Genomic DNA, 12777 nt, shown 5'->3' with positions numbered 1-12777 from the left:
GACATATATATGATTCTACAAAGTTTTAGATTATTTCATAGAGTCGACAATTCTTTTTCTATTGAATAATGCTTAAAATGATTGGCTTATCATATTTCATACATATGCACACATATGTATAATACATATCATACATATGCACACATACATGTATAATACATAGAGTTATTCCTCCCAAATCTTCCTTATCTCAGTAAATGGTATCAGTATCCAATTGTTCAAGCAAAGAAACATACATTTAAAAAGTAGACATTTTTAAATTATCAAATTCTCTCATCTCCTACAGCTGATATGATTAGTTTGTCCTATCATTTCTACCTTTAAAGTAGGTTTCAAATCCTTTTGTTTTCTCTGTTAACTACCAGTCTAAGCCATCATCATCACTTCTCTGTTCTAAACGGAGTATCCTCCATACCAGACTTCCTACTTCCACTCTCTCTCTACACAGAAGAGAGCATCATCTGTGGTAAGGTTATAACATTCTACTACAATAAGTCCCCTACAAAAGAACCTTCAAGTCGTGAACTTTCAAAGATGCAAACGTGTGTGCCAGCCCCTGTATGCCAGGTATTGTACTGTACTACTGTACTTTTCAAGGTACTGTACTGTCAGATTTAAAATGTTTTCTATAGTTTTTGTGTTTGCTTTTTATGTATGTGTTATTTGTGTGAAAAGTATTATAAAACTATTACAGTACAGTATTATATAGCCAATTGTGTTAGTTGGGTACCTAGGTACGAACAAACTGGACTTAGGAACACGCTCTTGGAATGAAACTCATTCGTATGTAGGGGGCTTACTGTACTTGTATCTCTTCACTGGCTACCCTGAACTTAACACCCAGACTCTTTAGCTGATCTCCATGGTTTTATATAATTTGGACCTCTCTCCCCACTGATGATCATGCCCCAGCTATATTGCCCTTGTATCCAGATTTGGGGCTTCATGCCTGCAAGTATCTTTGACTAGACTGCTCTTCCACAGGCTATTTGAATGGATGTTTTCTTCTCATCCACAGGAATCAGTTCATGAGTCATCTCCTTGAAAAGATTTTTCCTGATTGCCCTAACTAAAATAACTCTCATAGTCTCTAGTAATTATCATATCATCCTGCTTATCACCTTAGTGGCATTTCATTTTACTAATTAACACCATTTTATTGTGTATCTTTGCTCCCAAGCATATTGAAGTAGTAATAGAGGCAGGAATAAAAGAACAACAACAAAATCTATCTCATTCACCACCATAAATCCAGCAATTAGAATAGTGCTTTTGCATGTTGTTAAAACTTAGAAAATATTTATTGAATAAACAAAACAGTTTTTAAATTATTTTCTATTATCATTATAAAATTCAAATATATTAAGCTAAATGACTATGTTCTCATCTTGAAATATTTCTTTCAATGACACCATTAATAATTCTCTGTTCACTTATTTATATCATTTATTATCACATATTTGTAGTTTTTCTTTGTTGGTTCCCCCGACCTCCAATCCATAGCCCATCAATTACAAAATTCAATGGACTATTTCTAGTTAATGTCCCCTATATTCTTCTTCTTTTCTTAGGATCCCTGTTTCAAGCTCTTATATTTATATTTTAACCATTGTTAAAGTCTTAATTGATCAAACTATCTCGTTTTATTTTTATTTCTAAATTGTGCTGCAACATTTTAAATAAATCATCCAGAGCACTACTTTATTCTTGCCGTTCTCCTATTCCAAAGGTTTTCAAAATTCTATATAATGTATTAACTAAAATACAAACCTCTTTGGCATTCAAGCTTTGTAGAATTCTGGCTCAGACTACATTTCCAACTCATTGTCGCCCTTTTACTAAGTATACCTTCTGCTTCATTTAAAATTTAAAATATACATTCCTGAGGCCACATGTTCCTTCAATATTCACCCTTCATATTTAAATTTGGTCTGTCCTTCAGAGACTACTTCAAATCTTTCTATAGCAAGCCCAGCCCACAGTCTGAATTCTTCAAGAAATCATCTGTAAGTGGTCCCAACATCTCTCTTTAGTTCTATTTTCATCCACTCATCTTCCAGAATACTTCATTCTAGTGGCTGGTTTAGGAAGGATTATAATGCAGTAGTGAAAAGAGCAAGTACTTTTGGATCTCACAGTGTTGATTGAAATCCAAGCTCTACTACTTTCATACAGTCTTAGAAATAAGGAAAAGGAATTTAACATCTCTGAGCACTGGAATTTTCCACCCATAAAACTAAACTAACACACTAGAACATTTTTTTCAAGGCTCAACTCAATTCCCATCTCTTCCAAAGAGGCTTCAATGATCCTGACAGTGTGAAATGTTCGCTTTCTTCTCCAAGTTTCTGGAATGACAATTTTGTCATTTAGGATGGCTTTTTGGCATGTATTCTTTTGATATTAGTTTTATCTTTTATTTCATTTAAATAATAAACCAGTATTTACTGAGCATGTGCTATATTTCAGCACTGTGCTACACACTTTGCCCACATTACAGTAGGTGGTAAAATGGTTTCATGGGTGAAAAAACTGAAGATAAAATAAATCATTCAGAGTTACACAGCTTCTTAAAGGCTAAGGATTCAAACCCAGGTCTGTATAGTTTATGATCTCAATTTATTTTTTGTTTCATGCCTTATTTTGCCGAAATGACTGCACCTCCCATAAGAAGTCTAAAATATGCTAGAGTTTCTTCATTTCATGACTTAACAATAACTTCAAGAACCCAAACTCCCTCCATTTCTCGATGTCATCATATTTGGCTTTTTGATATGGTCTCTTATACGTGCTCACTTCTTTATCACTATATTACTACCCAGACAACAATGTCTAGGAGTTCCAAATTAACTCTTTATTCCTGCAACTTCTTCTTAAAAAAAGTAAGAAAAGCCTTTCTCAGGAGTCCCTTTTTCTCCTGCAATTTCCTTTTTATAAAAGTGAGAAAGCCTTTTCAGGAGTCTCTTTCTCAGGATTTCTTCTCATTTCTCCTTAGCTAGAAATTAGTCATATACCCCTATCGAAGGTAATTGCTGGCAAAGAAATAACATTTCCATGATAACTCTGTCTATTCCATTGATTATCAATCATGTCTGCAGTTTAGAATGACATGGGAATTTTCTCAGTTACAAATTCATGTGATCCATCTCAAAATAATTAAATTAGAATCTCTCATGCTAGGGCCTAGGCATTATCAATTTTTAAAAGTACCCAGGTGATTACAGTTTACAGTCTAGTCGCTAGACTAATCTGGGGCTAGGCATAGAGGAAATCATGGCAGATGGAGGATAAACATCTACACAACATACAGACTCTGCCAGAATGAGCGGAGTGAGGCAGGGGGAGAATAAAATGAATAAACAATCAAAATATCTCCTACATAGTATTAAATTTTTGTCCTTATAAAAATTTAGAGTAATATTAAAATTATAAATGGGTGTTTTTTCTTTTTCCTGCAAATAAATTATAAGTTTAGCTTGATTCAAATTACTAAGTCCATTCTGTTTAATTGCATGTATTTACAGGTGCTGCAGCGTGCCAAAGTTATTAGGGAAAGAGGCTTCTGGCTTTCAGAAAACCTGAACAACCTTTAAAGCTCCAGGATATTCTTCTCACATAGAGAGCTATACGGCTCTACAACACTTTGGCACTTTGGTACCAGCAATAACCAATTATATTAACTTTCACTGTTTACCTAGTGTGTGACTGACATTTTGAAAATCAAGGGAAGCAGCAAACTTCTCACTACACCTCTCATGGATGAAAGTTTGTTTTAATCTTGTTTTCTACAGGCTTTTGTTGCAGACCCACTAGCCAGCAGATTGACTATATAATTTCCTCAAGGGAATTGCTCTAGGTTGCAAGCATAGTTCTTCTTTCTGGGCAATGCAGACTGATCCTATAAAATAAGTTAGTCTTCTCGTAACTACTACTTCTCCTAGGTGATTCTGTGAGAATCTTAGGAGAGACACTGTTATTTCATAATCTGTCGAGATCCATTCCTGTGGTTATTCTTGGTACAGAATATGAGTACTTTCAGTTATAAAGACAGCAAGTTTGCTTATAAAGACTCACAATGTGGAAAATAATTAAAATGCATATTAGATCACTGATCATATAAATATTTCATAGCTAAATATTTGACATTTAGGGTTGTTGTTAACATAACACCATTACTTGTCCACATTCCTCTTAATTTTCAGCATTTAACAAGTCCAAGTAATTGCAAGTTTCAACTACTAGCAGTATTTTCCCTGAAGCATCATTAGCAGACACATTTGGGAGTTTTTCTATTGTAAATTAAGACATCCTATGGAAAAAACAGAGTTTATTCCTTAGTTACCTTGTTTCTCACTGAGATGACCTTTAAAATTTAAACAGTAAGTTAGATGCTCCTGTTAATATTTAACTACATAAAGAACTATGTCTTTAGAGTATTAAAGGTATTTTTGCTTCCATACAACTTCAAAGACTGGGTACTGGTACTCACTATATCCTAAAGGGAAACAGTAACCTCTCAAGGCACAGATCATAAAGTGCAAATTGGCTTTTAATCCTGAATCAATGGTTTACCCTGGTCTCTATTCTCTTGAGTAAACAAGTGAGATTTTTGTCTACAAAAATAAAATTAAAACAGAGAGGACAAAACCTGATACCTGTATGAGACTCTCTGAAGGCTTGTTATCAGCAACTGTGAAATGGTATCATTCTCATTATTTATTTTTTCCCTTAGAAAAATATTTATTCTCTTTGTATACTCTAAGAAACTCCAGGGCTTCCCTGGTGGCGCAGTGGTTGAGAGTCCGCCTGCCGATGCAGGGGACACGGGTTCGTGCCCCGGTCCGGGAGGATCCCACATGCCGCGGGGCGGCTGGGCCCATGAGCCATGGCCGCTGAGCCTGCGCGTCCAGAGCCTGTGCTCCGCAACGGGAGAGGCCACAACAGTGAGAGGCCCGCGTACTGCACACACAAAAAAGAAACTCCAGTAGAGAGTGACAGGCTTTCATTTCTTCATGGATGATCTTTACCCTGGAAAACTGAATGACTTCACTGTCTCTACATTGGCTGGCAAGAATACATAATGATTCAGCAAGGTGTTTTGAAAAGAACTCAAGAAGTACTAGATCTTTGACAACTTATATGACAAAAGGAACTCTAGGAATGTAGAACAAATTGATTTATTATTTCTTTTTTCTTTTTTTTTTTTTCGGTACGCGGGCCTCTCACTGTTGTGGCCTCTCCTGTTGCGGATCACAGGCTCCAGACGCGCAGGCTCAGCGGCCATGGCTCACGGGCCCAGCCGCTCCGCGGCATGTGGGATCTTCCCGGACTGGGGCACGAACCCGTGTTCCCTGCATCGGCAGGCGGACTCTCAACCACTGCACCACCAGGGAAGCCCTTGATTTATTATTGATTATTACTCGAGTGATGGGATGGTTGATTGGTTCATTCAATAATATTTTGAGTATGCAATTTGGTCTAAGTTAAATTTTATTTAGAAATGTAGAGGCATGATAAAGAGTGAGGTGGTATATTTTTATGCAGTTATAGTAGACTGATGTACTGCCACATTAAACTGGACCTAGGCAGTCATTTAGCTCAGAGTTTGGCAAACAATGGCCAATGGTTCCAATCCAACTCACTGTGTTTTTATTTAAATAAATTTTTGTTGGTACAAGCCATGCCCATTTATTTACTTATTGTCTATGGCTCCTCTCTGCTATAATGGCAGAAGTGACTAGTTGCAACAGACAACCTATGGCCCACAAAGCCCAAATGGTCAGTTGACCATTTATAAAAAAATTTGCCGACTCCTAGTTTAGTCTATTCTTCATTCCAAAATATGTTACTTAGTGTTAAATTTACACATAGGCAGCTCAGAGGTGAGCCTAGAATTTTATACATCACTTAATGGCATTGCACTCTTGAGCTCCTTTCTCTTTGCAGTCTCTCTAAGATTATCCAGCTCCTTGGAGGCTCCTTTATATGGTTTTCTATCTAGAAAGCTGGGGCTTTAGTTTCTATGTTCTACCATACACCTCCTATGACTGTGTCTGCTACCAGAGCCCAGCGGTAGGAAGACAGAGAGAGAAAATAAGCAATGAAGATTTGCCCGTGTTCTTGGTACTGGTGAGGGGATAGAATTCCTCTCTCTCAGAATTTTGGGCACTTGCCCAGTTGTCACTGCTGTCACCATTACCATTGCCACTTGTTCTAGTATGACACTGCCAGAGAGCTAAAGCAGGAGAAAAGGAGGAAAGAAAAAAAAAAAAAAAACTCAGGTGATTTCTCCCACTCTCTCTGGCTGACCCTTGTAAGTCCTCTTTTCTGATTCTGAGACCACAAAGTGAGGGTTTTCTTGAAGCCCTTTTTGTTCTCACCTGGGGTATACATCCAGGTATCTGGATGCCTGCCACTGAGTCTAGGCCTGACAATATGGGTTAGGGGGCAGAGGTACTTGGGAGATTCTCTGCAGGTCTGGCAATGCATCAAATTTTTGTCTCTTCCCCAAGACTCCTTCAGATACTGACTTCTCAGAGTCCTCATATAACTACTGAATTTTGCCAAGTTTGTAGTTGCATTCAGTAAGAGAGACAGGGCAGATAGATGATACTTAGTCCACCTTATGAAGGAACCAGAACCATTCTAACAAGGTTATTTTCATGTCTGAATAATATATTTGTAGAAGACCACACACCAACACTCTATAAATATGACTGGTAGATTTAATTTTTCTATTACAGGGCATCTGTCCAGCTTCTATTCCTCCTCCCCCAAATTCCAGCAAACTCAATTAGGAGAAAGAAAACCATAACTACATTTCTGAAACAATTCTTCAGTCCCAAATAGGCAGAATACTATTTGATCTTCTTGAAGCATTTGTAAAATATGTTTCTGGGTCTTAACTCTTCCTTGAAAATATTGTCTAGTTTCATGCTATCCCAGAGTATATACTTGTCTTAAATGTATTTATCCTAATAGTCAAAATATATAATTATTGATACTTAACATGAAATATACTAAGATGATTTTCCCTTCTTTGGAAAAATACTCTTTCATCTTTAGAGAAATTTTCCAGTAGCATTTGTTCCAAATGGCATCATATTTCACTCCTGTTATACTTCCTAATCTCTTTACCACTCTAAGGACATACAGCCTTCTAAAATCTTATGTGATTGACAAACAGGAAAAGAAAACACAAAAAGGTCCACACAGATAACACTGATATAGTAGTAGTTTAAGAAAAATATGACATGATCAAGAATATGTGATCAAAAATAATTCAAGACATAAGCACTCTTGAGTAATTGTCTATTTTGATAAGAACTAGAATTTTAGTATTCTAGTGCACAATATTACCTCGTAATTTTCTGCATTCATCAGGAGGGAAATTTAAAAGAATAAAATGCTTTGTCCTAGAAAACACAGAAAATAAATGCTCAATCTGTGTATCAGATCTCTATATTTTCATTTTAGTATATTGTCCCCTACCAAACTCTCCATTATGATCTACAGTAGTCTACCTGTTTCTAAGTTATAATTCACAGGATTATAATTATTTCTACTATAGGTTTAGGAAGCTAGTGAAAGCAGAACATAGTTTTGTTGTTTAATCACAACTAATTATTTATTTATTTTTAATCTGGAAATAATTCTGTCAGACAAAAAGCAGAAAAATTAGCAATCAAGTAATCACTATTTTAGTAACATACAAAGAGTCTAGTTAGTAATACTAAAATACTAAAAAAGATCAGGTGCTTAGATTCTTAGTGATTTTAAATTAAACATAATTGTTGTATTGCTAAACTCTTAATCCAATTGATATTAGTGCTCTAAACTATGAACTCCATATTAAAGTAAATTGGCAGCATAATGGGTTGAAGATGTAATTGAAAAATAAAGACAAATATTGTGAATGTCTATGTATACAAAATTAACTAAAATAGATCAGGCACCTATACATAAAACCTAAAAATAAAAAACTCAGAGAAAATATGGAAGAATATTTTTGTGACCTGGGTTACGCAAAGAATTTTTTGAAATGAAACCAAAACTATGATACATAAAAGAAAAATTGATAAGTTAGACTTCATCAAAATTAAAAATTTCCAACCTTCAAAAGTTATTGTTCAGAGAATGAAAAGGCAAGCCATAAACTGGATGAAAATACTTGCAAAACATATAACTGATAAAAGGTGTCAGGGCTGTATAAATAAGTCTTAAAACACAAACATAAAAAGAAAACAGAATAAAATTGTGCAAATTAAAAATGGGCAAAAGTTTTGAACAGATACTTCAAAGAACACATATGGTTGTAAAATAGGCATGTGAAAAGATGCCATCACTAATTAATGGGAATATGCAGATTAAACTACAATTTGATTTATTAAACATCTACTAGAATTGTAAAATGAAAGACTGACTATATCAAGTGCAGGCAAAAATGTGAAATGACTATAACTTCCATACACTACTGGTGGGAATGTAAAATGGAACCACTTCAGAAAAATAGTTTGATAGTTTCTTAAAAATTTAAACATAAGCTACTGTATGATTCAATTCTTCAACTCCTAGGTAATTACCCAAAAGAACTGAAAGCATATATCCATACAAACATTTATGCACAAATGTTCAAAGCAGCATTATTTGTATTAATCAAAAACTGGGAACAAACCAAACATTCATTAACAGGTCAATGGATAAACAAGTTGTGGTATATCCATATATTGGAATAAAACTAAGCAATAAAAAGAATGTTTGATGAGCATGAATGTATATGGATGAATGTAAACAACATGATGAATCTCAAAATAAGTATGTTGGGTGAAAGAAGCCAGACAAAAGAGGGTATTCAGTTTATAATTCTATTAGTATAAAATTATAGAAAATGCAAAATAATGTCTTGTGACAAACACAGATCAATAGTTAGATGGAGATGAGGATGGGGTAGAGGAGAGTCTTGTGGGAGGAATTTCCAAGGGGCATGTGGAGACTTTTGAGAGTAATATACATATTTGTATTTTGATGGTCATAATGGTTTTACAAGTGTATATATGTCCAAACTTATTGTATTGTAGGACTTCAACAGGAATGACATCAGCAAGATGATGGAAGCCCAAGACCCACCTTCCTCCATGGAGACATGAATTTAATAATAACAAACCAACAAAATACCTCTGTGAGAAGTCCAGAAACTAGTTCTTGCACTCCAGGTGAGTGCAAATTCCTGATACTCTCCACTGTCTCTGGTTCAAATCCCCTCCCCACTGGCACAGTGCCATGTAGTGCATTTGGGAGGAAATCTTTAACTCCTATCTTCTCCCTGGGGAGGGAAAGGAGTAAAATGTATGTCCACCTGCCTTTTAGGGGGGCTTCCCAAGCGACCAGAGTCTGTTCTGCCTTCATTCAAACATTGCAGGAGGGGTGGGGGCAGTTAGGGGATCTCCGAGAACAAAGACATCAACCACACACCAAAGTCTATAGTACCTCAGACAGACAAAAGATGGAGCACCAGGACTGTGATTTACTACAGCACCACAGAAGCCACAATACTGTAGAAAGACAAGGGGAAGTCGGGCAGAGGCCTGAGTAAAAACTGACAAGCCTTTTCAAACAGGAGATAAACACACAGAAACCCAGAGAGGATAAATACCCAGAAAAGCCTTGAGAGGTCTCCAGAATGTCTAGCTACTCTGTATAGAGAAAGTTCTCTCTGTATGAAACCAGACTGCAAAGTCTGAGAGAGTTGACTGATTCCTTGGATGCTTAATTCTCAACAAAAACAACAACAAAGCAAGAAATTCAAAAACAAGCAAGCAAAAACAGGCAACCATAACACATCTAAAGCAACATATAAATCTCCAGAAACTGAACGTTAAGAAACAGAGATACATGAATTAAAACAAAAAATTCAGACAAAGAATTCAAAATTGCTGTCATAAGGATGATAAAAGAGTCAATTCTCCAGGAAGATATAAAAATTATAAATATGTATGTACCTAACATTAGAGCACCTAAATAAATGGAGCAAACACTGACAGAAGTGAAGGAAGAAAGAGCAATACAACAATAGTAGGAGACATCAATATCCTTTCATTTATGGATATAAATCAAGAATATCAACAAGGAAATACAGGACTTGAACAACATTACAGACCAACTGAAAGTAACTGACACATACACCACACTCTACCCAACAATAACAGAATACATATTCTTCTCAAGCACACATGAAATATTCCTGAACACAGACCACATTATAGGCCACAAAACATGTCTTAGCAAATTTAAGAGGCTTAAAATTGTACAAAGTATCTTCTCTGATCACAATGGAAATAAACTGGAAATCACTAGCAAAGGAAAAACAAGCAAATCCACAAATATATGGAAATTAAACAACACATTCTTAAACAGTCACTGGATAAAAGAAAAATTACAAGGGAATTTAGAAAATACCTGAAAATGGATTAAAATTAAAACAAAACATTGGGATGCAGCAAAAACAGAGGGAAGTTTATAATGGTTAATACTTATGTTAAGGAAAGAAGAAAAATCTCAAATTAATTACCTAACATTATGCCTCAAGGAACTAGAAAAAGAACAAACAAAACCAAAGTCCACAGAAGAAAGGATATAATCAGATGAGAGAGTAATAAAAGAGAATAGAAAAATAATAGAACAAATCAATGAACACAAGATTTGATATTTTGAAAAAATCAACATTAACAAACCCTTAGCTAGACTAAGTAAGAGAGAAGACTCAAAATGTCTACAATTAGAAGTAAAAGCGAAAATATTACAACTGATGACACAGAAATAAAAAAGAATTATTGGAGACTATTATGAACAATCATACACAAAAAAATATAAATACCCTAGAAGAAGTGGATAAATTCCTAGAAACATACAACCTACCAAAGCTGAATCATGAAGAAATAAAACATCTGAACAGACCTCTAACTAACGAGGAGACTGAAGCAGTAATTAAAAACCTCCCAGCAAAAAAAATCAAGTACTAGATAGTTTCACTGAATAATTCTACCACATATTTAGAAGAATTAATGTCAATTCTTCTCAAACTTCCAAAGAATTAAAGTGGAGGGTATATTCCCTGGCTCATTCTATGAGGCCAGCATTACCCTATACCAAAATCAGAAAAGGACACAGCAAGAAAAAAAACAAAAACTGAAGACCAATATCCATGACAAATATTTGATGAATATTAACACAAAAATCCTATACAAAATTCAGCCAACCTGAGTTCAACAACAAATTAAACGAATCATACACAAATTAAAAGAATCATACATCATGACCAGATAGGATTTATAAGGAATACAAGGATGGTTCAAGATATAAAAATCAATCAATGTCATGCAACGTTAACAAAATGAAGGACTAAAACCACATGATCACCTAAATAGATGCAGAAAAAACAATTTACAAAATTCAACACCCTCTCATGATAAAAACAATAAACTAGAAATCAAAAAATAAAAGGAAAGAAAACTACTTCAGCATAATAAAAGCCATGTATATAAAACCCACATCAAACATTATACTTAATGGGAAAAGACTGAAAGTTTTTCCTTTAAGATTAGGGACAAGGCAAGGATGCCCACTCTTGCCACTACTATTCAACATTGTACTAGAATTTCTAACCAGAGTATTCCACAAGAAAAAGAAATTAAAGGCAAACAAGTTAGAAATGAAGAATTAAAATCATCTCTGTTCACAGACAACATGATCATATACATAGAAAACCCTAAATATTCCATAAAATCTATCTTAAAACTAATAAGTGAATTCAGCAAAGTTGCAGGATACATCATTAACACTCAGAAATCAGTTGCATTCCTATACACTGACAATATCCAATCCAAATAAGAAACTAAGAATAAAAACCTATTTACAATAGGATAAAAAAAAGATAAAATACTTAGTAATAAACTTAACCAAGGAGGTAAAAGACTTGTACACTGAAAATTACAAAACATTGCTAAAAGAAATCAAAGAAGATACAAATAAATGGAAAGACATGCCATGCTAATATACTGGAAGACTGAATGTTGTTAAAATATTCATACTACCCAAAGCAATCTACAGGTTCAGTGCAATCCCTATCAAAATTTGAAAGCCATATCATGCAGAAACAGTTCAAAATATCCTAAAATTTGTATGGAATCTCTAGGGACCTTGAATTACAATCTTGAGCAAGAAGAACAAAGTTGGAAGCCTTATACTCCCTGATTAAAAACATACTACAGAGCAATATTAATTAAAACAACCTGGCACTGGCATAAAGACAGATATGTATACCAATGGAAAAGATAGAGAGCTTAGAAATAAACCCTCCCATATATGATCAAATGATTGTTGACAATGGCAAGAAGACTACACAATGGGGAAAAAAGGCAGTATCTTCAACAAATAGTACTGGGAAAACTGGATATCCATCTGCAAAAGAATGAAGTTGGACCTTTACCTTACACCATATGCAAAAATCAAATTGGATTAAAGATTTGAATGTAAGACTGAATCTATAAAATTCCTGAATGAAACATATGGGAAAAACTTTCCGTCATTGGTCTTGGCAATAATTTCTTGAACATGACACCAAAAGCACAAGCAACAAAATCAAAAATAGACAAATGAGGCTATACTAAACTTAAAAAATTCTGCATGTCTGAAAAAACAATAAAGGGAGTGAAAAGGCAACTTATAGAATAATAGAAAATAATTGCCAATCACATATCCACTAAAGGGTTAATATCCTGA

The sequence above is a fragment of the Orcinus orca genome, chromosome 17 (assembly GCF_937001465.1).
Source record: "Orcinus orca chromosome 17, mOrcOrc1.1, whole genome shotgun sequence".
NCBI lineage: Eukaryota > Metazoa > Chordata > Mammalia > Artiodactyla > Delphinidae > Orcinus > Orcinus orca.
Note: the sequence above shows the minus strand (reverse complement) of the source record.